The 27,843-nt window shown below is 44.8% G+C and overlaps 1 protein-coding gene and 1 pseudogene across 1 annotated transcript in view; one reads left to right on the top strand and one right to left on the bottom strand.

Moving 5' to 3' along the window:
- Nucleotides 1-6,565: 6,565 nt before the first annotated feature.
- Nucleotides 6,566-7,797, bottom strand: LOC144326216 (E3 ubiquitin-protein ligase TRIM15-like; annotated as a pseudogene).
- Nucleotides 7,798-19,450: 11,653 nt separating this feature from the next.
- The window catches only part of LOC114588759 (putative G-protein coupled receptor 34), a 90,441-nt gene continuing 82,048 nt past the window's right edge, over nt 19,451-27,843 (top strand). Inside the window, exon 1 of the mRNA XM_077922606.1 lies at nt 19,451-19,619. The gene's annotated coding sequence lies outside the window, so the exon portion shown is untranslated. The remainder of the gene's footprint in view (nt 19,620-27,843) is intronic.

The following is a 27,843-nucleotide window of genomic DNA, read 5'->3' as shown; positions in this document are numbered from 1 at the left end:
AAATGATATTATATGTTCCCATTATATGTTCCCATATACCTCCCACTCCCCTTCACCCATGTGTTATCCTGCGACTTCCTGGGGCTGCTGGTGACAGTCATTTGTGGCCCCATAGAAACAGCCTGGCAGTGGGGGATGCTGGGCCCCTCAATATTGGGGGAACTGAGCACCCTGTCTAGAAATACTAAGGGGGCTAAAGCCCTGGGTGGCCAGGAGGTCTGGTCAGTTTGCCCAGCCTTGTACCTGCAGTTAGTGATTCCCACCAACTGAGGCAACAAGTCCTCAGCAGAGATTTAGCTCTGCTGGGATCAGGAGATTCTGCAAATAGCAGGGGCATGTAGAATTGAATGGTTTTGCGCCATAGACTGTATTTAGATGTGGTGATTAGTGCTTTGGTTTCCTGATTATTCTGTTAGGGGTTCTGCCCCCCCCCATGTTTCTTTCACACAGCATTACTTGTTGTGCCATGGAACTGTGTTTTTTCCATCTTTTACAAAGGAAATGGGGCTGCTGCAGTTGGAAAGATGCCTTACTTGGTCATATGGCACAAATGGTTGGAGCCCCACGGTATTAAAGTTTAAAATACGCCTGCAAGGAGCACTCTGAAGGTTCTGCCATTGGGGGGCAATCAAGCTGCAGAATGTGTTAGCTTTCTCTGTCTCTATGTGTTCTGAGGTGTGCATCCTCAGAAAAGGTTGAGCGTTTTAAGTGAGACAAAAGTTCTATAATGGCAGGGTGTGAATTGTGGAGCAGATTATACATTTTAGATAGATATTTTCCTTTAGGCTGGATTAGAGTTCCCTTTAGTTTTGATATTTCTCCAGCAAACCCTATTTTCCTTGTCTTTCATTCAGTTGGAAGTATTGGAGCCCAGCCTGTCAAATATATATGGCTGTCAAAGTCCTTTCCTTTTAATTTATTAATTTCCCCCTCTAATAACATTTTATATGTTGCCCAATTTCCCTTCATGTTTTTCTTCCTCAAGCCAAAGGCTTCAATGGGTGAAATGCACCAAGGGGTTGTAGGTTCCAGGAGATATTTATATTTCATCCATGGATTATATAAGGTCTGAGTTGTGTGGCTGCATCTTTTGGTAAGGTGTTGGCAAGGGATTGTATCTTGGTGCAGAAAAGGAGAAGGGAAACTTGTGTTGAGGGGTTTGGGAATACCCGGCTGTGAGTAACGCAGGTGCATCCTCCGCAAATTTGGAGTGTGTGCAGTAACTGAAAAGGGCAGGGTGTGAACTATGTGGCTGTACCACCTGAAGGCATGTTTGGAAAGGAATCCATTTTGGTGTAGGAAAGGGCTGAAGCATACATATTGCTGATGTATGTACAGAAACTGTGGAGAAACCTGCAATTTTTTATTTTCAAAGGAAAGATAGTACTTGAGCAGCAGCTATGAAGAGGAAAGTTTTAGGATATGGGGGAGGAAAGTGGGAGTAAAAGAATGTGGGGAGAGGCAGAAAACCACAGATGTCCAGCACATTCAAGTTGACAGTGTTGCAGACTATTTAGAAATACTGTGGGGCATGAGGAATTTAATGGTTTTGCGCCATAGACTGTATTCAGAGGTGGTGATTATTGCTTTGTTTTTCCGGATTATTCTGTTAGTGCTTACTTGCCTTACTTGGCACTCTGAATGTTCTGCCATTTGGGTGCAATCAAACTGTAGAATCTGAACTACACACCTGAACTGCCCATTCCTCTCCCTCATCCACGACTAGCGGGCCATTTCCCTTGCCACTTTTCTGTGAAGTTATATCTCTCAATGTTACCAAGATGTGTCCGTCCACATCTGTCATATGTCCCGCTCAGCTACGTATGGCATGTGTCTCTTACAGCTGATTGTGGCTGTCATTTGCTTCCCCATAACAGCAACCCGACGGGGGATGTTGGCCCCCTCAATATAGGGTGTATTGAGCCCCCATGGCCAGGATTCAACCTAGATGGGAATGCATTTAATTATCTGTGTTTTCCAATAATTCTTGTAGCTTCCCCACCACTATCGTCTCCACCAGTTTGCCCCAGATTTTTTTTTTTTTGGGGGGGGGGTCATTAACATTCCAATTTCTCCTCCATCTTTGCCTCGCTGGCCAGTCCCATTTCCTTGGCAATGTGTGGTAAGGTTTCTCAATGTGACCTAGATGTGTTCATCTACATTTGTTGTATATCCCACTCAGCTGCCTGTGCCCTGAGCCAAATTAATTGTTTGGTCCCATAGGCTGGCTTGCCAATCATAGTTTGGTCCCATAGGCTGAGTTGCCAATCATTCTGGTTGCTTCCTCTTGGTTAAAAGTTGTTTATTCTACTGGAAACCTGTTATGGTGAGAGGAATAAATATAATAAAGGAGGAATAAATCAATCTTGGTGTAGAAAAGCCCAGAAACTGTGCAAAACCCTGTAATTCTATATTAGAAAAATAGTACCATTGAAGTAGCAAATATTTCCACTGACTCTAAAACTTAGGTAACGACACATGGCCTGAGGGGTTGAGGTTTGCGCTTCATCCTGGGGTTTTAATTTAGACCTTTGCCACTGCATTTCTGAAGGAAAGGGGGGGGGGGAGAAGCAGGGGGATAAAGGATTGTATATAATAGTATTTGATATTTCTCCAGCAAACCCAAAACCAGCAGCAGAAGCAGGACAAGAGGGAGCAGCCAGCTCTTTGCTGCTTTTCAGGCAGATCACCCTTTCTGACTGTTGTTTTTTTGTTGTTTAATCCCTGAATGCACCTCCCTAATGACTGCGCCAGATGTAGCACTGCCTTTCACTTCTCTCCTCTTGCAGAGAGAATGAAAAATCCAGATAAATGTGCTTGGGATTCTTCAAGTCCAGAATCTGGCTCTTGTGGATCACTTGCTGGCTGATTCCAGTGGCTGCAAATGGTGTCATTGTACCTCCTGAAGGAGGCATTCCAGGCTGAGAGGAATGCAAATGCACCCTCAGCAAATGTGGAGTGGTTGAAGTAACTGAAAAGTTCAGTGCTGGCAGGGTTTGTGTTGTGTGGCTGTAGGTATCCGATGGGGTGTTTGCGAGGGATTCAGTCTGCTTGGAGAAAAGGAATAAGAAAGTACATGAAGATTGCGGAAAAACTTGGAATGTGTCGTCATTCTGCAAAGTACTAATATTGCCGTAGTAAAACACGCCAAGCTAAGAAGAGTCACTCAGGATATTCAGGATTGAACCACACACCATTGGTGGGACATCTTTTCAGGATAGAGCCCTACCACAACCAACATTTTAAAATTGGCTTGGCACCCTGTGATAATACTGGTTTCTGGTATTTTGATGTTGCTTATATTAGTGTGTATTTTATATGTTAAAGTTAAACATTTGTATGGGGAAAAGGTATAGGTTTTTTTCCTCAGAGAGGGAAGGAGGAACAGATTAGCTAAGCATGGAAGAGGTAATCGTGTTGGACCAAGGGTGGAGTTTATGGGCAATCTATCCGGAAGACATTTGTATTTCGAGGAGTTAGTGGTCTGACATGGTTACCCTTCCTGCCTTCTCTTTCTTCTCCCTCTCGATCTCCTGAGCCGTGTATCAGGAGATTTTTAATGCTGGATGTTTTTAGGTATGCTGTAAGCCCCCAGAGTCCCTTGGGAAAGCCAGCCCAATGGGTGGGGTATAAAGATGTTGATGATGATTTATTTATTACATATAGCTGATGTGCATACAGAAACTGTGTTTATATTTTAGAAAGACTACAATCACAGTTGCAAACACTTTCTTTTTGCACTTTCTAAATGGCTAATATTATTGTCCCTTGATGAAACCAAGTTAGCCCATGATTTCTTCGACCAAAAAAGCACTAGAAAGCAACATTTGTAAGGGCAGTACAAAATTGACCAAGTGTGAAGGCTGGAGCACTTGGAAGTGACGCACACAAAATGTAAGCCACAAAGAGCAATGTGAAGGTGTTTCCATGTGATAGCTACCTTTGTGCAAGGTATAATGTGCATATTGGTTGGCATTCCAAACCATTCTTCTCCATGGCACGGTAAAACCTGAGAAAGGCTTGCAGTATCACAAAGATGGCTGGCAGCCAAGTTAAAAAAACAACCACCACCAAGCCAGAAGCACCCCCTGTATGGCAATTATGTGTGCCAGCTCTCACGATCCCATTTCTCAGAAGCAGTCATTTGATGAATACAGTGCAAAGCCTCTGAGGTTTATGAGGCTTGTGCTGTTCCACTGCCTAGGCTTTAAGTTGCACCTCACTGGGCGGCAGCCTATGTCGTTTTCTGCCACATTGCCCCTCCTAGGCAGCATGGAAACCATGTGATTCAGCTTGAACCAGATGACAGAGTAGTAGGATTCCCTCTCCTTGTTCAGCTTGCAGAAATTGTCTGCCCTGTGGTTGGCAGCATAGTCTATGGACCTCAGGGATGTCAGCGAGCCCATAGAGCTTGCCCAGGGGCACTGGGAATACAGTGAAGAAGGCGACCGAGTGCTAGATAAAGTTGAAGTGGCCTTCCTAGAAATGGGAGATACTTGTTTATATAGCAGCCTCTGACTGTAAAACTTAGTTAAGAGCACATGACTTGTGGGGTTGAGGTTTGCACTTCACCCTGGGGTTGTAGCCTGGACTTTTGCTGAGGGGTCAAGAGGTGAGGAATTTTAGTCTGGTCCTTCCACAGGTTGGGAAGAAGGAGGTGGGAGGCTGTCCCCAATCTGAGAACAGGACAAGTCAGGTTCAGGGATGCAAACGTCGGAATGGGCATTGTGATTCTGCTCTCTTCTCCTTCCAGCAGTTTCCTGTAGGTGGCAATCTCAATATCAAGAGCCATCTTTACATTCAGCAGGTCTTGGTACTTGTGCCGATGGCAAGCCATTTCTTCCTTCATGTTTTGGATCACTTCCTGGAGTCAGGTAATGTTGTCTTGGTAGTTAGCAGCTTCAAGTTCTCCTCCATCTCTCGCATCTGACGTTCCAGGGATTCGTTAGTTCCTTTAAGTGCATCCACTTCACAGGTCAGACTCTGAATTTGCCTGCGCTACTCATTCGCTTCTTGTTTGGCCTGGCGCAGGGCATCATTGTTCCCGGCTTGCTTTTAGCAGCCAGGATGGACAAGGATCAAGAAGAGAGGTGGTTGGTTTCACTCGTCCAAGCAGCCTGTCCGCATCCTAAGAGGTAACAGATTGGAATTGATCCCATATAACATGACTAGACAGGACTCTAGCACTCTCCCGCCCCAGCCCTGCTCCCACGGTGGAGTCTACCTCCTTCCAAATCTGAGACCCATGTTCTACAGTTTATCTGGAAGAGAATGGTGGAGTTCTCTCCATTACTAGATGCACGGGGTTAAAACATCTGATCCTTTCCCCTGTTCAGGTCTTTATTTTCTCTCTTCTTCTATCTTCTGTCTCACTGGAGAGAACCAAGTTCCAGGATCCCACCCTTGCAGTCTGTTTTAAGAGGTTAGTTGCAGAGATTCCTCTCCTCTTTTGAGCAAAGTTTGGATGCCCACTCTGCAGCTTTTAAAGAGAGTAGGGAAGTCTCGGCTGCGGGCGGATCTTGCCCTTTCTTCGCCTGTTCCTCTAGCACGATCTGCAGGTCAAAGATATAGTCGATGACATGCTGCAAGATTTCCACTTGGCTGACTCTTGGTGCCGTGCGGGATCCTCGGCACCAGCTCGCGCAGCTTGGAGTAGCATTCATTCATGTTGTGAAGGAGGTTCTTGGGCTCCTCCTGAGCCGGGCTCTGGTTTCTTTGTTTTTTGTTTTGGCAAGACTTGTTGATTCTCTATTGTGTGCACGCAGAAAATGCTTCTCTTTGCAAAAAAGCCCCATGTATATATTTTAAAAACAGAAATGCTACCTTTGCAGTAGCAAGTATTTTGACTGATCATAAAGTTGAGCGGTAATATTCCTCCTCTTCCTCTTTAAATTTTTTAAATTGAGTTTTACAGTTATACAATGTTAAAATCAGCATAATCATCTTAAACATAAGAAGAGAAAAGGATGAAATAAAATCCAGTTCTTCCCCCCACCCAAAGACTCCCCTCAACTTCCCCTTCTGGTTCTTTAAGTATGTACTAATTCTGCTTACATTATTTTACCTCAATTTCAAAGTCTTCTAACTAAATGCTCTTATATTATCCTTTTTATACAATATTATTCAATTTCCATTGTACACCTGGTTGTTTCCCCCTCTTCCTCTTCTTTTTTTAGGGGTTTTTTATTTTTATTTTTCAAAAAACAAACTCTTCCATGGCTGCAGTTTAGGATTCAAAATAACATCAACCATCGTGCTCTGACCCTCTCCCCAGCTTGCCACCTTTACCAGACTGCAACTTATTTCCCCAGGTCACCAATTGTAAAGACTCTCCTTTCAAACTCTGCTTTGTTTTCTGAACTAACTCAGAAGTGCAGGAAGGGCCCACCCAACAGTTCTAACACACCACACACAGATTAAATTCTAACGTTTACTGGATCTAGAAATTTAGAAAGTCTGGCACCCACAAACTCATAACACTGCAGAGAAAATGCTAGGCTGCCACCTCCTCTCAATCTGGGGTGGGGGTGGAAGAGCTGGGAGCGGTGAGGATCGTCCCCAGGACTCAACGCTTCAGACCAACTCCCCACCAAGTATGGGAAAAGGGCTGGACCTTCTCCCCAGAGAATGAGACTTTTTGGAAATTGAAGATCAAACCATTAGTATGGGCATCATAGAATTCCACACGGCCCTCAACATAGTCTAGGGACACCCGGATCTTCCTGGGCTCATAACTCAAGCTCAAAGGGGACCACTCAGGGTGGGTTGAAGCCCAGAAGGGATCAGATGAGGCTGACTCATCCTTTGCCTTCCCAATGGCCCAGATCCCCTCGGAAGGAAGCATGCTGACAAAGCGTTGCCCCTGATAGACTCTATTGCAACCCCTACGGCCCAGGTGGCCCATTCCCTTTCCTCCTTCTCCTCCTCTTCCACCACCACCTCCCACCAATATCTTCCTGAGGTGAATTTTGCATGGCCCAGCACGTAGAGCATGCTGTCGAATCTCCCAGGGTTGTCCAGCGTGTTCTGCCTTCCCCTTCTTCTTCTTCTCAAACTCTTCAGGTTATAACAAGAAAAGGGTGTTCTGTTACTGGCTCCAGAGTGATATTCACTTTGTTCAGTGCCTGCATTGGTAGCCCTTTGCATTTCTCCAAGGTTTCCTTCAGAAATGAATTTTTCTGAGTGTAAATTATGAGTCTCTCTTCCATGCCTGGAGAGATTCTCAGCAGTGTCCGCCTTCTTTCAGCTGCGGAAACCTGGTCACCGTTGTCCCGATGCCCTTCAGGAACTCAATAGCGGGCAGGTGGCACTTCTTCTCCATTTCTGTGCGTCTCACACTGAGACCGGCAATATCCTCCGAGAGCTTGATGATATTTATTCCCTTTTTCTTCTTCATCTCCTTCTCCAGATCCTCCAGTTCGGTCAGCCAAAAGCGCTGCAGCTCCTCCAGGAAGTTGCGCATCTGCTCAAAAGCGCCCATGATCTTGTTCTTCTCCTCCTCTAGCTCCGCCGGATATGCCTGGCTCTTTCTTCTTCAGCCAGTTTCAATTCCATAATCACTCGTCTCTCTTGCACCAGAAACTGGACTATTTGCTTCAACCACTGTGAAGCCTGGTCCAGATTAATCAGTTTGTGTTCGCTGTGCTCTTTTGACCTCTTGCAGACAATGCAGATGGGGGCCGCGCAAGCCCGGCAGAAAAGGTGCAAGGGGTCCCCATGTCCCTCGCAACCGGCTCTCCCCACCTGATGGGTTAACTCCTTCTTTCCCCCCAATTTTTTAAAATTAATTTTCAACATTTATCACAAACATAACATATAACACACACACACAAAATATACATTACAATACTAAAGTAAAAAACCTCAAAAATAATAGACTTATTACTTTTAAAACTCAATGCAATTAACAGATTATATTATAAATGATATTATAGGTTCCCATTTACCCCCACGTCACCCCAAAAAAATGTTGTTAAAAAACTATAATCCAAAATATACTTACAAGCTGCATATGTGCAAAGTGGGTTTTTTTTGTTGCCCTTTTTTCTGAGCAAATGACAGATCAGTCCACATTTGTCACTAGCTGTTGCAATGTTGGAAGTGTGCGCTTTCAGTAAGAAACCTCCTGACCAGTAAATTAGCATGAAGAATCTGAGTGTTCAGAGCTTTAATAATAATAATAATAATAATAATAATAATCCCCCCATTCTCACACACAAACCCCACAAAATTTCTTCTTGTGCAAAGTTTCTTCTTGTTTAATACAGCAATATGATAGTTATTAAAAAGTGGACTTGCTTTCACTGCCCCCCCTCCCTGGCCTGCAAATTTTGTTTTCAGGCTGTTGGAAGAGAATAACAGATTGAGGGCAGAAAGTTGTTTCTGGACGACCAGTCAAGGCATCTGAAACTGCCTGGCCAGACCCATGTTCTACAGTTTATCTGGAAGTGAATGATGGGGGTCTCTTCATTACTGGATGCACGGGATTAAAACATCTTATCCTTACCCAGTCAAGGTCTTTTCTCTCTCCCTTCTTCTATTTTCTGTACAACTGGAGAGACGTGTGGAATCTCTGACGTGTTGCAAGATTTCCACAGCTGAATTTGGTGCCTTGCGTGTTAAGAACCCCAAGACCTCCCCAAGTAAAGACACAACTGATGCCAAATTTAGTTTAAGGTTATTGGCATAATTTTGGCCAGAATGAAAAATGAAGATAAATGTGCTTGGAACTCTTCAGATCCAGAGTCTGGCTCCTGTGGATCACTTGCTGGCTGCTTCCAGTGGCTGGAAATGGTTTCTTTTTCTTTTATTAATTTTTATTTCAAAAGAAGAAAATATTACAAACATCAAATTCAAAATCCATATTTGTTTTCTAACACAAGCTCATTATATAGATTACCTAAATCAAAATATATCTAATTCCTCTAGGCCAGTGTTTCCCAACCGGTGTTCCACGGCACACTAGTGTGCCGTGGAACGTTGCCTTGTGTTCCGTGGGAGGGAGGCGGCCGAGTCGGGCGGTGAGAGGCGGGGCGGCGGCGGCGAGCACACGCGGGGCGGCGAGCGAGCGAGCTCCCACATCCCATCGCCACTCGCTACTGGGCCTGCGCATCGCGCTTAGCCACTTCCGTGCCTGCCCCAGGAGGTGGGGTTGCGGGCATCACGCCCTTCCCCGTGTGAGCGGGGAATCCCATCCGCCCCCACGTGAGCGGGGAATCCCATCTCAGCCCCCGCGAGAGCAGGGGAATCCCATCCGGCCACGCCTCCTGGCCAGCCAATCGGCTGGCTGGAGGGGGCGTGGCTTGCCCTATTTAGGGCCGGAGCGGAGGGGGCTCGCCCTCTCTTCTCCGGCTAGCCCCATCGCCGCTCGCTACATCCCATCGCCGCTCGCTACTGGGCCTGCGCATGCTCGGCGAGCACACGCGGGGCGGCGAGCGAGCGAGCTCCCACATCCCATCGCCGCTCGCTACTGGGCCTGCGCGTGCGCGAAGTTTTCGCCCCTTCGGGATTCCCTTCAGCAGGCATCAAGCAGCCTGCCTCCCTGCTTTTTCCAATTAAGGCAACCTCCACTCTCCTGCCCCTCCGTGTTTCTCACCCCAAAGCCTTGTGGGCAGCAGGAAGTGGGGCCGTCCTGCCTCTACCCCATGCCGGGTGGCTGCTGACACGTCCCTTGGGCAGGAGAGGCATCCGGCTGGATGAAGGCAGCGACGCCTTCGAAACAGCACGGCAGGTCTGAGTTGGCGCCTGGAAGGACACAGACTGCTTCATGTCGCTGCATTCCACAGCTCCGAGGCTGGCAGGTGAGTGCGTGCACTCCTCTCTCTCATTTTATTTAATGTGCATTTTAGAAGCATGTGGAAATATCCTGCGTCATCAACCACTTTGGGGAAAGTGTGCGTGTGTGTGTTTGGGGCTAGATTTCATGCATGCCTTTTTTTTTAAGTTCTCCTCCTGCTTCATCCACATTCACCCCCCAAAAGGCCATTTTCTGCGTGCTGAATAAATTCTGCAACTCAAACGGCACGAGGTGCCAATGCATCGGGGCTGTGGAATTTATTCTGCTTGCAGAATTCTGCAACTCAACCGCATTTTGATGTTTAAATGTTGTATTTTAATCTTGTTTTTAAGTTATATTTCAATCAACTTGTTTTATTATTGGTTTTTTTTATTTCAATCAACTTGTTTTTTATTATTGGTTTTATTTCAATCGACTTATTTTTTATTTTTTATTATATTTCAATCGACTTGTTTTTTAATTTGTTGTTAGCCGCCCTGAGCCCAGTCTTGGCTGGGGAGGGCGGGGTATAAATAAAATTTATTTGGGAAAGATGGTTTAGGTATGTCCAAGCAGGCTTGATAGCAAAAACTGTTTCTCACAAACTTAACAGCGTATACAGCCATTAAGTGACAGTGGCCTTATTACAGTGTTTTTCAACCGCTGTTAGTGTTTTTCAACCTTTTTAGGTTTTCTGTAAACTGGGGAAGACATCCATGTTGGAAGTACAATTCCTTGCTTAGCCATGAAGCTCAATGGAAATTGCCTTGCTCTTGCCCTCTCTAATCCAGTGTTTTTCAACCGCTGTTCCGCGGCACACTAGGCCCTCAGGGACCTCGTGGCTTCCGCTTTTGCGTGTTCTGCCGTCACTCTTCCCGCCATTCCCATGTATAATTGGTGCCCGTAATACAGGCAGTAAAAACTGTTCTGTATAACGACTACCCCGCCTCTCCCCCCCCCATCTAAACCCATTTTTTTTCCTTTGCAGAAATGAGCCGCTGCATTGAGCTCACACAGGATGCATGTTTTTGCCTGGCTGTGATTGGTCCGGACTCCAGCCTGGACCTACCACAGTAGGACATCATCTTCCGACTTCCTTCCCGCCCGAGCACAGAGACCAGGACTCAGCGGGAGTCGGCACTGCAGAGAGGCCGGACACTGCAGTGATGGAAAAGTTTTTGAAAAGAAAAGAACTGGACTCTGAACAAAATTTGGAGCCAGATGAGAGGCCAAGTATGAGTGGGCATGAAAAGAAAGCAAAGATGGTTAGCTCAAGCAAATTCACTGTCACAAGGCAATATAGCGAAAGCTATATTTCATTTGGATTTACTTTCACCGGAGATGCAAACCAACCAACTCCACTGTGCGTGGTGTGTGGTGAAAAGCTAGCTAACAGTGCTATGGTCGCAAGCAAACTTAAACGCCATCTCCAAACGAAACACCCTTCGCTTCAAAACAAGAATGTGGACTATTTTGTTCGCCTGCGTGAAAACACGGAGAAACAGGCAATTTTCATGAGACAAACCTCAAAGGTAAATGAAAGAGCTCTTAAAGCTAGCTATCACGTTGCTGAACTTATAGCCAAGACAAAAAAGTCGCACACTGTGGCAGAGACATTAATACTTCCCGCCTGCAAAGCTATTGTAGAGGAGATGCTCGGACCTGAAGCAGCTAAGGAAATAGCCAAAGTCCCTCTCTCAAACAACACAATTTCCAGACGTATTGATGACATGTCTGCAGACATTGAAAGTGTGGTTTTGGAAAAGATCCATAGCAGTGAGAAATTTGCATTACAACTGGACGAGTCTACTGATATCAGTGGACATGCTCAACTCTTGGCCAATGTGCGTTTTGTTGATGGTGATGCAATTAGAGAAAACTTCTTTTTCTGCAAGGCATTGCCAGAAAAAGCAACAGGAGAAGAAATTTTTCGGGTCACATCAGAATACCTTGAACAAGGAGGACTTAAGTGGGAAAACTGCACAAGTGTCTGCACCGATGGAGCTGCAGCCATGGTCGGGCACACCAAAGGCTTTGTAAGCAGAGTGAAGGAAAGAAATCCAAATGTTATTGTTACGCATTGTTTTTTGCACCGTGAGGCCCTCGTAGCCAAGACTTTACCAGCAGACCTAGTTCATGTGTTGGATGATGTTGTGCGCATGGTAAACTTTGTAAAGTCACGACCCGTGAAAAGTCGCATATTTGCAGCTTTGTGTGAGGAGATCATCTGAATGAACTGAACACACGAATGCAAGGCCGAAATGAAAACCTGCTTACAAGTACAGATAAAATAAATGGATTCCGTGCAAAGCTGCAACTCTGGCATCAACACGTGGAAAGTGGCAATCTTGAAATGTTCACACTCACCAAGCAATGGCAAGGTGTTCACACTGCTGCACTGTGTGAGATAATAGCTAAACATTTAAAAACTCTCGAGGGGAAGTTGTCATTTTATTTCTCTTCAGTCTCCACTGAATGCCTTGACTGGGTTAGGGACCCTTATAGCTCAGCATCAGTTGGTGGAAAGGACATGACTTTACAGGAGCAGGAGGAACTAACTGAACTGAGACAAAATCGTGGTTTCAAGCTAAGATTTGCTGATCTACCTTTGGACAGTTTTTGGTTGGAAACTGCCAAGGAGTTCCCCCTTCTGGCAAACAAAGCTATTTTGACATTGCTCCCATTTTCCACTACATATCTCTGTGAGTTGAGCTTTTCAAGCATGATTGCTATAAAAACTAAATACAGAGAGAGACTGAGAGCTGTTGACGAAGAGCTACGTGTGTGTTTTTCTTCGATTCCAGCCAGAATATCAGCTTTGTGTTCAGCCAAACAGGCCCAGGTTGCACACTGAATCAAGTATTTTATAATTTTTCATATTTCTGTTTACTTACTATATCATAATAAAGTAATTATAAAATACTTTCTTTGTGTTTATTTGATTCCTATTAAAGAGAGTTACTTTATATATAGTCAATATAGGCACAGAGTTAATTTTTTAAACATTTTCTAATGGTGGTGTGCCTCGAGATTTTTTTCATGACACAAGTGTGCCTTTGCCCAAAAAAGGTTGGGAAACACTGCTCTAGGCTTCACTTTGCTCTACATAAATACAGCGCAATTAACCAATTATATTATAAATGATATTATAGGTTTCCATATACCCCCCACTCCCCTTCACCCATGTGTGATCTCAATATTTTACTTGTTCCAGCTTGTTGTGTTGCTATAATTTAATAATTATTCAATTGCTTCTATTATTATTTTCTTGCTTACCACTGCAAGTTTTACACATTCTCTATTAATATTTCAATTCCGGGACCATATTTTTTCATGTTTTCCTTCACTCTATCCCACTTTCTAATTATTCTCTGATTTGAGTGGCCTTGCCGAGTGGCCTTGCCGAGTTCTGATAGTGATGGGATATTCTGGCAGCTGCTGTTGTGTAAAGGAATAGATTTTTCTTGTCTTTGGGGATGTCATTAGATATTAGGCCGAAAGATTTCATGAGGTGATGAGGTGATCTACAGCAGGGTTGGGCAGGATAATAGCCCAAATACCTAGAAACATAATCAATTATAACACAAATATATTGCTTCCCAGTACCGGTTTTAATGGTTTTGCGCCAAAGGCTGTATTTAGATGTGGTGATTATTGCTTTGGTTTTCCTGATTATTCTTTTAGGGCTTCTGTCCCCCCCCCCCCCATGTTTCTTTCACACTACGTTACTTGTTTTGCCAGGGAACTGTGTTTTTCCATCTTTTACAAAGGAAATGGGGCTGCTGCCGTTGGAAAGATGCCTTACTTGGTCATATGGCCCAAATGGTTGGAGCCCCATGGTATTAAAGTTTAAGACACGCCTGCAAGGAGCACTCTGAATGTTCTGCCATTGGGGGGCAATCAAACTGCAGAATGTTTTAGCTTTCTCTGTCCCTATGTGTTCTGAGGTGTGCATCCTCAAAAAAAGTTGAGTGCTTTAAGTGAGACAAAAGTTCTTTGATGGCAGGGTGTGAATTGTGGAGGAGATTATACATTCTAGATAGATATTTTCCTTTAGGCTGGATGAGATTTCCCTTTAGTTTTGATATTTCTCCAGCAAACCCAAAACCAGCAGCAGAAGCAGGACAAGAGGGAGCAGCCAGCTCTTTGCTGCTTTTCAGGCAGAGCACCCTTTCTGAATGTTAGGATCCCTTCCTCTTTTTTGTTAACCAATCCCTGAATGCACCTCCCTAATGACTGTGCCAGCTGTAGCACTGCCTTTCACTTCTCTCCTCTTGCAGAGAGAATGAAAAATCCAAATAAATGTGCTTGGGATTCTTCAAGTCCAGAATCTGGCTCTTGTGGATCACTTGCTGGCTGATTCCAGTGGCTGCAAATGGTGTCATTGTACCTCCTGAAGGAGGCATTCCAGGCTGAGAGGAATGCAAATGCACCCTCAGCAGATGTGGAGTGGTTGAAGTAACTGAAAAGTTCAGTGCTGGCAGGGTTTGAGTTGTGTGGCTGCAGGTATCCGATGGGGTGTTTGCGAGGGATTCAGTCTGCTTGGAGAAAAGGAATGAGAAAGTACATGAAGATTGCGGAAAAACTTGGAATGTGTCATAATGCAAAGTACTAATATTGCCGTAGTAAAACAAGCCAAGCTAAGAAGAGTCACTCAGGGTATTCAGGATTGAACCACACACCTTTGGTGGGACATTCACTTCTCTCCTCTTGCAGAGAGAATGAAAAATCCATTTGTGGGACATCTTTTCAGGCTAGTGCCCTACCATGAACAACATTTTAAATTTGGCTTGGCGCCCTGAGATTATAATGGTTTTTGGTATTTTGATGTTCCTTATTTTAGTGTGTATTTTATATGTTAAAGTTAAACATTTGTATGGGGGAAAGGTATAGGTTTTTTTCCTCAGAGAGGGAAGGAGGAAAAGATTAGCTAAGCATGCAAGAGGTAACGGTGTTGGACCAAGGGTGGAGTTTATGGTCAATCTATCCGGAAGACATTTGTATTTCGAGGAGTTAGTGGTCTGACATGGTTACCCTTCCTACCTTCTCTTCCTTCTCCCTCTCGATCTCCTGAGCCGTCTATCAGGAGATTTTTAATGCTTTGTCCCTTGCTTTGTCCCTTGGGAAAGCCAGCTAAATGGGTGGGGTATAAAGATGATGATGATGATGATGATTTATTTATGAATATAGCTGATGTGCATACAGAAACTGTGCCAAAACTTTCAATATTTATATTTTACAAGGTGACTACTACAATCACAGTTGCAAACACTTTGTTTTTGCACTTTCTAAACAGCTAATATTATTGTTCCTTGATAAAATCAGGTTACCCTGTGATTTCTTAGACCAAAAAAGCACTAGAAAGCAACATTTATAAGGGCAGTACAGAAGTGACCAAGTGTGAAGGCTGGAGTACTTATGACACTCACAAAATGTAAGCCACAAAGAGCAACATGAAGGTGTTTCCATGCGATGGCTGCCTTTGTGCCGCAAGGTATAATGTGCATATTGGCTGGCATTCCAAACCATTCTTCTCTGTGGCACGACAAAGCCTGAGAAAGGCTTGCAGTATCACCAAGATGGCTGGGCAGCGAAGTTAAAAAAACAACCACCACCAAGCCAGCAGCACCCCCTGTGTGGCAATTATGTGTGCCAGCTCTCACGATCCCATTTCTCAGAAGCAGTCATGATGAATACAGTGCAAAGTCTCCGAGGTTTATGAGGCTCTTGCTGATCCGCTGCCTAGGCTTTAAGTTGCACCTCACTGGGTGGCAGCCTATGTAGTTTTCTGCCTCATTGCCCCTCCTAGGCAGCATGGAAACCATGTGATTCAGCTTCACCCGGATGACAGAATAGTGGAATTCTCTCTCCTTGTTCAGCTTGCGGAAATCGTCTGCCCTGTGGTTAGCAGCATAGTCTATGGACCTCAGGGATGTCAGCGAGCCCAAGGAGCTTGCCCAGGAGCTTGCCCAGTGACTGAGCGCTAGATGAAGTTGAAGTGGCCTACCTAGAAATGGGAGCATGGGATGCTGCAGGAAAAGGAATAGCAAGGCTGCTACTTTTCAGGGGAAAGCGGTGCTTTAAACACCTGTGTGGCAGAACTGGAAGGGGAGGAACGTTTTATTGGCATAGAGGTGCCGAGGAGTATTACCTGTGGGTTCCTGATCATCAGAATAGGAGGGCTGCCTCAGGGAGCTGATTTTAGATGCCCTGAGAGGGGCAATGGGTTGTTCATGATTTTAATTTATTATTATCAGATGTTTTATGGACACGGAGCAGGAGAGCACTGTCCCTCAGACCTTGTGGGGGACCGGACGATATTATTTGTGGGGAACGAATTCCTATGCTCCACAAATAACCTGGAGATGCATTTTTAATAAAAGGACACATTCTGCTCATGTAAAAATGCAGAGATTTCCGGACCGTCCACAGGTCGGATTTAGAAGGCGATAGGGCCGGATCCGGCCCCCGGGCCTTAGTTTGCCTACCCATGCGCTTTGTTGCTTTCTGCCTTGTGTGCTAGAAGAAACTGGCCACTCCTTTTCCCTCAGCAAAATGTCTTAGATCAGGTCTCAAAAGTTCAGAAGACAAGCTTGATTTTATATAGTGGATGTTCCTCAAGTTTGTGCTTCTTCAGATTAATTAAAAGAGTGAAAAGTAGTGTGGCCCTTGCCTGTTCTGATTCTCTCTCTATCCTCCACTTTTGCAAAGAAACAGTGGACACTTTAAACATTGCAGTTTTGTTAATTCTTAGAATTTAAGTGCCCTTCCTGGGTTCAGACGGGACGCAGGTGGCTCTGTGGGTTAAACCACAGTCAAGGACTTGCCGATCAGAAGGTCAGTGGTTCGAATCCCCTCGATGAGGGGGTGAGCTCCCATTGCTCGGTCCCTGCTCCTGCCAACGTAGCAGTTCGAAAGCACATCAAAGTGCAAGTAGATAAATAGTGCAAGTAGATAGTAGATAGTCGGCTCCCTCAGCCAATAAAGCGACATGAGCGCCGCAACCCCACAGTCGGCCATGACTGGACCTAATGGTCAGGGGTCCCTTTACCTTTACCTGGGTTCAGAAAGTGTTGGTGCTTCACAATTACTATTGTTTTGTGTTTTTGATTTTTAATTCAAGATTCTTACTGGAAGGTATTTATTTTATGGGAGCCAAAGTTTGTGAATCACTTAATTTCTTAATTTAAAGCAGTGTAACCTAGTCTCTCTAATCCCCCAGCAGAACTACAAAACCTGAGGGATCTTTAGTGGAGTTGTTCATTAAAATGTAGCTACCATCTTAAATGCTGCTTTTAGACAACAAATTGTGGTCATGATGCTATAGCTAAATGGTTATGTCAAGATTCAATCTCCAACATGAACAGGCTTCCACAGAAACAAGAGGTGGCATTAAATTTAGCATTTCACAGCCTTACTAGCAGATTAGTAGTCTAAATACAACAATGTATAAAATAAAATTGGGCAGTTCTCCTCCTTACAGCCAGCTGCTTTCAAAGCATCACATCCCCAAACTGGCATTTCATTCTCTCATTCAGACATCTGACACTTTTGCAGTTGAAGGATTATTGTTGTTGGAGCCTCCTTTGGAATTCATTTGTTCCTGAATTTGCCCTCTCTTGTTCCAACGTGGGTAATGTGTCCAAAGTTCATGGGTTATCCTAGCATGTTTCTGTCAAGGCTTGGAGGCTTCTTCACTTTGAGCTGGTCACCAATGCAACAATTAAAACAAACCAGGAACTCCGTCATTGTAGCACTCGGTGGCAGCCAAGTCTGCTAAACCAGCCACTCCTCTAAACACTGTAGTTTTTCTATAATCACAATTGCTATTGTTGAGTCCAATGGGACTCATTCCTAAGTAAGTGTGTGCTGAAAAGTAATTTCAGCCAGAGTCCCAAAGTCCCTATGAATACGAGAATGTGCAGAGTGCCACCTTCTCCCACCTGTGTAGTGTCAGCTCCTATTTAGCTGAGATGGGGGGCAGAGAGGTGAATAAGAAACAGAAAAGTTTTACAGGCTTAATTCTTGTTTGTTTGACTGCTGGTTTTAAGATTCAGACGACAGCTGGTCTTTCCTAGAATCGCCACCCTAAATGCCGGATGTTCTTTGGAAATTAGATTATAGATTTTTGCCAAAGCTCCTGTATCTTTCTGCTGTGCCTGTGGCTCCCACCTGCATGCTGAAGTCAACCTTCGCTAAGCTGCTGTCTTTCAGACTGCCAGGTGCGCCTGTGCCTTCAAGGGAAACGCAGGGCTAGAAAGAAATCTGCAGGTGACAATTCCAGGGACAGAAAGGGAAACAATGGAGCCTGTTAGGGAGCCAACTCTCAAGGCAGGGTCTGGAGGAGGCTGAAAAGTTGGCGGCCATGGGGTCTTTTGGATTTCCTTGGGGAACCAGGCTATAAGCTTGAATACACGTGTATTTGCAAGATATAGGGGGTTTAATTTATTGGAGGGTGTGTGGTCCCCATGGGGGTGAGATGGGGAAGCAGAGTCCCTTTAACTCGCTGGAGTTTAAACTGGCCAGGGGGCGGGGCTGCGGATCTCTGTTTCTAACAGCTGGGGCGTCCTCGGCGTCTTCTCTACTTCCATCTGCCTGGCGCTGCGGGAGGAAGGGTGGCAATGGGTGCTTGGAGCTCGCTCGCTGCTGCACCTCCTCCTCCTCCTTGGCGAAGGGTGCGCTCCTGGCCGCGGCTCCACTCAGCATCCGGGCGGAGCGCATCCGTGCCCTTTTCCAAGTGCTGCGGGACGGCGGAGAGTCCTGGGGTAGGTAGGGTTCTGGCGGGGGTTAGGGGCGGGGGGGGGCATTTCGGGTGGTAGGGTTGGGTAGCCGCCTCGCTCAGCCAAGCAACTTCGTTGTGGCTTTGGGGATGTGTCCGGTTGGCCCTCGACCTTGGGTCCTTGGTTTCAGGAGGAAGGGCTGCTGCGCGGATATAGAGCTTTGCGGTGTGTGTGTGGGGGGGGGGGGAGAGTGAGGCCAGGGTTACTCGACCCGCAGTATTTCCAGGCAGGGATGGGGAAAGAGTCGGGTCTGAAGATGCGGAGAGCACGTGTGTATGGACATGGGCCAGGGAGACGGTAGTCCCAAGCGCGCAACTTTTAGGGGGCGGGAGCCAGGCGCCCCCACGCAGGGAACCCCGTCCCGCCCTGAGTGCCGCCAGGACCCGGCTTGGACTAGCCGCCGCGCGTCCCAGACCAGCGTCGGAGAGCGGCATTTGCCTGCCGACCAAGCTTCTCCTGGCAAGGGCAGGCAGGGGCGAAGCGCAGCCCCGCTTGGCTCTGGTGGCCAGGCTGAGTTGACGCGCGGAACCCTTCCCGCCCTGGGCACGTTGGTGGCGAGGGCAGCGCCTGGCGCGGTGGGTTGTGTTGGCCTGGCACGCGCCGCGCGCACTCCAGCGCAAAAAAGGGATGCAAAGCCGCTGCGTCTTGGTTTCCCCCCAACCAACCCCCCATTTTTGGGCTTCAGCACCCCACGTCGCATCCCTTCCTCCTTGGTGCCTTTAGCTTCTGTGGGGAAGGTGAGGTTAGAATTAGATTAGGGTTAAAGAGTGGGCAGGGGGATAGATTGGAGAAAATATCCTATTTGTAGTCATATAGGCTTTTATTTCGGGTTTCTTGGGCTGTCTGGCGTTTAGCTGTTTGGTCCTCGGTCTCAGCTGGTGTGGAGGGCCTTGTTTTCACAGGACTGTATTCCCAGGTATGTATCCCAAGACACCTGATGCGCTACTTCTGGAAGATGGAGGGGCAATACCCAGCCATGGCCTGCTCGATCATGGAGCTGCTCCTCCCATTGGCCAGTATGGAGTTGAAGTTCCTTGTCACCCAGAATGCAGTGGCCCTCCAAGGTAGGTGGCGTTGTGGGTCTTCTTCAAGGAGGGTGGAGCTTCTGCTGAGAAGTCCTAAGGCCTTCCAGCTGGGGTTAGGCACAGGAGGCTAGGTATCTTCAGAGGGTCAGGAAGTACACACACACCCATCCTTCTTCCTGAGTTTCTGAAATGTGGTGAAACTGTTAATATGAGAGCTTAGCAAAATGAGTAATTCCTTTTTAACTAGGCCTTAGTCTTTTAACCAACTGTAGACTACTAAAGTGGGCGGGATGTAGATTTCCTTTCAATTCCCCCCAAACATTTATTATATACTGATTTGAAAGAAAAATATTCAATCTAGGTCAAAATTGGTAGAACATCATAAATGTAGAAGCAATGGCTCAGGGGACATACTATATAATATTACCTGAAAGTCAACTTGATTCATTTATCTGGTTATCAAAGCATACACTGCTGTTTTAGTGCAGGAACTCACATTGTGCGCCCTCTGAATTAAGGGGGGGGGGGTTGACCTGTTTCTGGTTCAGTAATGTGAACAGTTCTAGTGTGTGTCCATGTCTTACTAAACACATAAGAATGTGCTGTAAAAAATAATTGAAACAATGAATTTCGTACAATAGTTTATTGTACAAAACTCACACAGAGATGAACAAAACTCACAGACATGTACATTATTAACAGATATGACCGCCGCTATTTTTAAGCAGCATTTGAACACGGTTTGGCATGGAGTCTACTCATTTCGAACAGTCACTGTTGATTTTTGGATCCCTGTACCACACTTGAACCAGCGCCTGAATGAGTTTCTCCATAGTCATACAGTCTACAGCACAGAGGTGACTTTTGCATATAGCCCACGAATTCTCAATGGGATGTACATAGGGGGAATTCCCTGGCCATTCAAGTACCTGTATTTGCTGCTCTGTCATGAATTTCTTCACCACTTTTGATATGTGACAGGGGGCTAGGTCCTGCTCCAGTATCGCAGTACTGTCAGGATACTACTTTTCCTGCTCTGGAGTAACTCTTTCATAGTACCATTGGTGGGAAATATTTTCAGGATGGAGCCCTACCATGACCAACATTTAAAATTGGCTTGGCACCTTATGATTATACTTCTATTTGGTATTTTGACATTGCTTATATTAATGTGTATTTAATACCATATTTAAGTTAAAGTTTTGTATGGAAAAGTGGTGAAATTTTTTTTTACTCAAAAAAGGAAGGAGGAACAGATTAGCTAAGCATGGAAGAGGTAACCGTGTTGGACCAAGGGTGGAGTTTATGGGCAATCTATCCGGAAGACATTTGTATTTCGAGGAGTTAGTGGTCTGACATGGTTACCCTTCCTGCCTTCTCTTCCTTCTCCCTCTCGATCTCCTGAGCCGTGAATCAGGAGATTTTTAATGCTGGATGTTTTTAGATATGCTGTAAGCCCCCCAGAATCCCTTCGGAAAGCTAGCCAAATGGTGGGGTATAAAGATGATGATGATGATGGTGATGATAATTTATTTATACATATAGCTGATGTCCATACAGAAACTGTGCAAAAACTTGCAATGTTTATATTTTAAAAAGATGAATACTACAATCACAGTTGCAAACCCTTTCTTTTTGCATGGTGCCTAGTCACTGATCTAAGTGACAGCGGATGGCCGTATAGGAGCTACTCCTGGATCACACAGGGTTGATGGCATTCACTGTGCCATCAACTCAATATTTTTAAAAAAACGACACCCCCCCCCCCCGATGTGGGGTGGAATTTAGTTCACAAGAATGGTCAATTTCAACCCGGTGCTTTTCATAACCAAGGAGAATAGTGAAGAGAGAAATGAGAGCCGGTTTCAGACTTGCCAGCCCATTGAACAAGGCACCTACATAGGTGAAGAGCCACATCCACACCACAAACCTCTGGGATTTCACTAAAAAAAACATTAAAAAGGAGCCCTAAGATATGGCCATGGCTGTTGGAAAAGTTACGAGTCACTGCACATTGTTTTTGTCATTGTCTTTTGTTAGCCATCTGTTATCAGGCCATCAGCTACAGGGTCATACAATGAAAATATTTTTCTATGTTCCTATATTGGGACAAAAAAAGAGAGGCACTAGCGGTTTTTTAAATAAACTAAACAGCTAATGTTATCGTCCCTTGGTAAAACCAAGTCAACCCATGATTTCTTAGACTAAAAAAGCACTAGAAATCAACATTTGTAAGGGCAGTACAGAATTGACCAAGTGTGAAGCCTGGAGCACTTACAAGTGGCGCACACAAAATGTAAGCCACAAAGAGCAACATGAAGGTGTTTCCATGCAATGGCTACCTTTGTGCCGCAAGGTATAATATGCATATTGGTTGGCATTCCAAACCATTCTTCTCCATGGCACGGCAAAGCCTGAGAAAGGCTTGCAGTATCACCAAGGTGGCTGGGCAGCCAAGTTAAAAAACCAACCACCACCAAGCCAGAAGCACCCCCTGTATGGCAGTAATGTGTGCCAGCTCTCACGATCCCATTTCTCAGAAGCAGTCATTTGATCAATACAGTGCAAAGTCTCTGAGGTTTATGAGGCTCTTGCTGATCCGCTGCCTAGGCTTTAAGTTGCACCTCACTGGGTGGCAGCCTATGTAGTTTTCTGCCACATTGCCCCTCCTAGGCAGCATGGAAACCATGTGATTCAGCTTGGACCGGATGACAGAGTAGTGGAATTCCCTCTCCTTGTTCAGTTTGTGGAAATCGTCTGTCCTGTGGTTGGCAGCATAGTCTATGGACCTCAGGGATGTCAATGAGCCCATAGAGCTTGCCCAGGGGCACTGGGAAGACAGTGAAGAAAGCGACTGAGCGCTAGATGAAGTTGAAGTGGTCTTCCTAGAAATGGGAGATACTTCTTTAGACAGCAGCCTCTGACTGTATAACTTAGTTAAGGGCACATGTCTTGTGGGGTTGAGGTTTGCACTTCACCCTGGGGTTGTAGCTTGGACATTTGCTGAGGGGTCAAGAGGTGAGGAATTTGAGTCTGGTCCTTCCACAGGTTGGGGAGAAGGAGGTGGGAGCCTGTCCCCAATCTGAGAACAGGACAGTGCTTCCTTCTCTTCCCTCCTTCTTCACTGCCCCCTTATAACATGCAGTGAATCTTCCCTCCACAGCCTTTCGCAGTCATTTTGATATTTCTACAAGTCCTCAGCAGAGATTTAGCTCTGCTGAGATCAGGAGATTCTACAAATAGCAGGGGCATGTAGAATTGAATGGTTTTGCATCATAGGCTGTATTTAGATGTGGTGATTATTGCTTTGGTGTTCCTGATTATTCTGTTAGGGCTTCTGTCCCCCCCCCCCCAAGTTTCTTTCAGACTTCATTACCTGTTCTGCGTTGTAACAGTTTCCTCGCCATCTTTTACAAAGGAAATGGGGCTGCTGCAGTTGGAAAGATGCCTTACTTGGTCATATGGCACACATGGTTGGAGCCCCATGGTATTGAAGTTTAAGAGCACTCTGAATTTTCTGTCATTTGGGGGCAATCAAACTGCAGAATCTTTTAGCTTTTTCTGTCCCTATGTGTTCTGAGGTGTGCATCCTCAGAAAAGGTTGAGCGTTTTAAGTGAGGCAAAAGTTCTTTGATGGCAGGGGGTGAATTGTGGAGGAGATTATACATTTTAGATAGATATTTTCCTTTGGGCTGGATTAGAGTTCCCTTTAGTTTTCATATTTCTCCAGCAAGCCCTATTTTCCTTGTCTTTCATTCAGTTGGAAGTATTGGAGCCAGTCTGTCAAATATATATGGATTTCAAAGTTCCTAATTTATTAATTCCCCCCCCCAATAACATTTTATATGTTGCCCTATTTCCCTTCATGTTTTTCTTCTTAACGCCAAAGGCTTCGATGGGTGAAATGCACCAAGGGGTTGTAGGTTCCAGGAGATATTTATATTTTATCCATGGTTTATATAAGGTCTGAGTTGTGTGGCTGCACCTTCTGGTAAGGTGTTGGCAAGGGATTGAATCTGGGTGCAGAAAGGGAGAAAGGACACTTGTGCTGAGGGGTTTTTAAGCGTTCATGTTTCTGTACAGACATCAGCTACATGAACGCTTCCAAAGCCCCTTAACACAGAGAAAGCTAAAACATTCTGCAGCTTGATTGCCCCCAATGGCAGAACATTCAGAGTGCTCCTTGCAGGCGTATCTTAAACTTTAGTACCATGGGGCTCCAACCATTTGGGCCATATGACCAAGGCAGGCATCTTTCCAACTGCAGCAGCCCCATTTCCTTTGTAAAAGACGGAAAAAACACCGTTCCATGGAACAATAGGTAATGTAGTGTGAAAGAAACATTGGAGGGGGGGGGGGGGACAGAAGCCCTAACAGAATAATCAGGAACACCAAAGCAATAATCACCGCATCTAAATACAGCCTATGGCACAAAACCATTCAATTCTACATGCCCCTGCTATTTGCAGAATCTACTGATCCCAGCAGAGCTAAATCTCTGCTGAGGACCTGTTGCCTCAGTTGGTTAGAATCACTGACTGCAGGTACAAGGCAGGGCATACTGAGCCAACCTCCTGGCCACCCGGGGTTTAGCCCCCTCAGTATTTCTAGATAGGGTGCTCCATTCCCCCAATATTGAGTGATACACAAGAACCAGATACTGGACTTGAAGAATTCCAAGCACATTTATCTTCATTTTTCATTTTGGCCAAAATTATGCCAATAACCGTAAACTAAATTTGGCATCAATTCTGTCTTCATTTGGGGGAGGTCTTGGAGGTCTTAAAACGCAAGGCACCAAAGTCAGCCATGGAAATCTTGCAACACGTCATAGATTCCCTAGGTCCTCTCCAGTTGTACAGAAGATGGAAGAAGAGAGAGAGAAAATATTTTGACTGGGGAAAGGATCAGATGTATTCTTCATGCTAATTTACTGGTCAGGAGATTTCTTACTGAAATCCAACATTGCAACAGCTTGTGACAAATGTGGACAGATCTTTTGTTTGCTCAGAAAAAAAGGGCAACACAAAAAACCAAGAACTTTGCATATATGCAGCTTGTATGTATATTTTGGATTATAGTTTTTTAGCATCATTTGGAAAGGGGACTTTCAAGAACATGAAAACTGAGGTGTCTTAGGGCTGTTTTGCCTCATGGTTTTTGTTGCTGAACTCTAATAGAGAGAACACATGTATACACCCTTTGGACTGGTGAAGCATTGCCATTCACTTCTCTCCTCTTGAAGCATAAACTCTGCTGATGTATGTTGAGAAACTGCAGCAGAAATTGTGGTGTATATATATGTGTGTGTGTATATATATATTTATATATTTGTGTTTTTTAAAGAAACACCAGCTTAAGATTTATTATGAAAAAGCTTTTATGAAAAGTTTTTTTTAAAAGAAACACACACCAAAGGAAGTACAATTCATGGATGAAGAAATCAACCTTCCTGCCAAAAAAGATACATGTGTTCTCTCTATTAGGGTTCAGCAACAAAAACCATGAGGCAAAACAGCCCTAAGACACCTCAGTTTTTATGTTCTTGAAAGTCCCCTCCCCCCCCAAAAAAATGATGTTAAAAAACTATAATCCAAAATATACATACAAGCTGCATATATGCAAAGTTGTGGGGGGGGGGGGGTTTGCCCTTTTTTCTGAGCAAACGACAGATCAGTCCACATATGTCACAAGCTGTTGCAATGTTGGAAGTGTGCAATTTCAGTAAGAAATCTCCTGACCAGTAAAGTAGCATGAAGAATCTGAGTGTTTGGAGCTTTTTTAAAAAATAAAAAATAATCCGCCCAGTCTCACACACAAACCCCACAAAATATCCTCTTGTGCAAAGTTTCTTCTTGTTTAATACAGCAATACGATAGTTATTAAAAAGTGGGCTTGCTTTCACTGCCCCCCCTCCCTGGCCTGCAAATTTTGTTTTCAGGCCGTTGGAAGAGAATAACAGATTGAGGGCAGAAAGTTGTTTCTGGAAGACCAGTCAAGGCATCTGAAACTGGCTGGCCAGACCCATGTTCTACAGTTTATCTGGAAGTGAATGATGGTGGTCTCTTCATTACTGGATGCACAGAGTTAGTACATCTGATCATTTTCCCGGTCAAGGTCTTTTTTATCTCTCTCCTTCTATCTTCTGTACAACTGGAGAGGACCTATGGAATCTATGACGTGTTGCAATATTTCCACAGCTGACTTTGGTGCCTTGTGTGTTAAGACCCCCCAAGACTTCCCCAAAGAAATACACAATTGATGCCAAATTTAGTTTACGGTTATTGGCATAATTTTGGCCAGAATGAAAAATGAAGATAAATATGCTTGGGATTCTTCAAGTCCAGAATCTGGCTCTTGTGGATCACTTGCTGGCTGCTTCCAGTGGATTCAAATGGTTTCTTTTTCTTTTTTAAATTTTTATTTCAAAACAAAAAAATATTACAAACATGAAATTCAAAATCCATATTTGTTTTCCAGCACAAGCTTATTACAATGATTACCTAAATCAAAATATATCTAATTCCTCTAGGCTTCCCTTGCTCTATATAAATACAGCGCAATTAACAAATTATATTATAAATGATATTATAGGTTCCCATACACCCCCACTCCCCTTCACCCATGTGTGATCTCAATATTTTACTTCTTCCACGTTGTTGTGTTGTTATAATTTAATAATTATTCAATTGCTCCGTCACCCCCCCACCAGTGCTCTTCCAGTAGGGGAGAGGACATAAGAACTTAGTGGATCCTGGGGGGCGGGGGAAGAGTTGTAGGGGTTCCCAAAACCTCTAGCTGTCTTTCGAATGGACAGTGTTGAATATGAATGCTGGTCTGTATGATCACTATCAATAGTTGTAATTTTTTCCTCATTCAGTGGGGCTTGAAAATAGTTGTGAAAAATCACATCTAAAAAAAAACTACAAAGAAAAAGAAAAGCATTTATTTTGATTTTCATTCTCTCTGCAAAAGGAAAGAAGGGAGAGGCAGTACTTCATCTCACACAATCATTAGAGAGGTTCATTCAGGGATTAATTAACAAAAACGAGGAGGGTGCTCTGTTTAGAAAGCAGCAAAGAGCTGGCTGCTCCATCCCTTCCCACTGCTGCTACTGCTGCTGCTGCTAATGGAGGTTTGGAGGAAAATGGGCCGAGTTCTGGGATTCGTCAGGTGGCCCCTGTCCTCCATGCTCTGCCGGTCCACGAGGCCATTTGCAGAGGGGTGATTTCCACAGTCCCCCACCATCACACCCCCTTCCTCTATGCTAGGGAAATAAAATTGCAGGAGTTCCCAGTTTCTGTACGTACATCAGCAATAGGTACGCTTCAGTCCTTTCTACACCAAAACGGATTCTCTTTCAAACATGCCATCAGGTGGTACAGGCACACAGCTCACACCCGCCCTTAATAAACTTTTCAGCTACTTCAACCACTCCACTTTTTCCACAATCTGCATGTTCTTTTCACTCATTTTCTACAACTAGATGAAATCCATGCTACTCTCGCATCAGTAGGAGCCCCACAACCACCACCCCGTCCCTCCAAATATTATATATAGTATTATATATATATATATGATTAATCTGAAAGTCTATATATCTAGCAGGGTATCCTCTCCCCTCTTTTCTACAGCAAGATTGAACAAGGCACCAACATTGGTGAACACCCACACTAAGCTTTTCATTTTGTCAGAATGCATCTCTTGTAACTTCAATAATGGAAAGGATTCTGTGTTTACCAATCATGTCGTACTCCTCTTCTTCTTCCGCCTCCTGTTCATCTCAATATTCCCGCCGTTCTTCCTCCCCCCCCCTTTTGAGAAAAGGTTGGGTCATCTGAAAAATCTACCTGCAAGACAGAACTCACTGGCTTCTTGTGTGGCTTGTCTTTAGTTTCCTCTAGCTTCTTTTTTCTGTACTAAGCTTTTCCAAAACCAGCAGCAGAAGCAGGACGGGACGGAGCAGCCAGCTCTTTGCTCCTTTCCAAGCAGAGCACCCTTTCTGGCTGTTAGAATCCCCTCCTCTTTTTTGTTTTTTAATCCCTGATTGCACCTCCCTAATGACTGCGCCAGATGTAGCAATGCCATTCACTTCTCTCCTCTTGCAGAGAGAATGAAAAATCCATTTGTGGGACATCTTTTCAGGCTAGTGCCCTACCATGACCAACATTTTAAATTTGGCTTGGCGCCCTGTGATTATACTGGTTTTTGGTATTTTGATGTTCCTTATATTAGTGTGTATTTTATATGTTAAAGTTAAACA

Source organism: Podarcis muralis, chromosome Z (assembly GCF_964188315.1).
Source record: "Podarcis muralis chromosome Z, rPodMur119.hap1.1, whole genome shotgun sequence".
In the NCBI taxonomy this organism is placed as follows: domain Eukaryota; kingdom Metazoa; phylum Chordata; class Lepidosauria; order Squamata; family Lacertidae; genus Podarcis; species Podarcis muralis.
Note: the sequence above shows the minus strand (reverse complement) of the source record. Positions and strands in the feature narration are given on the sequence as shown.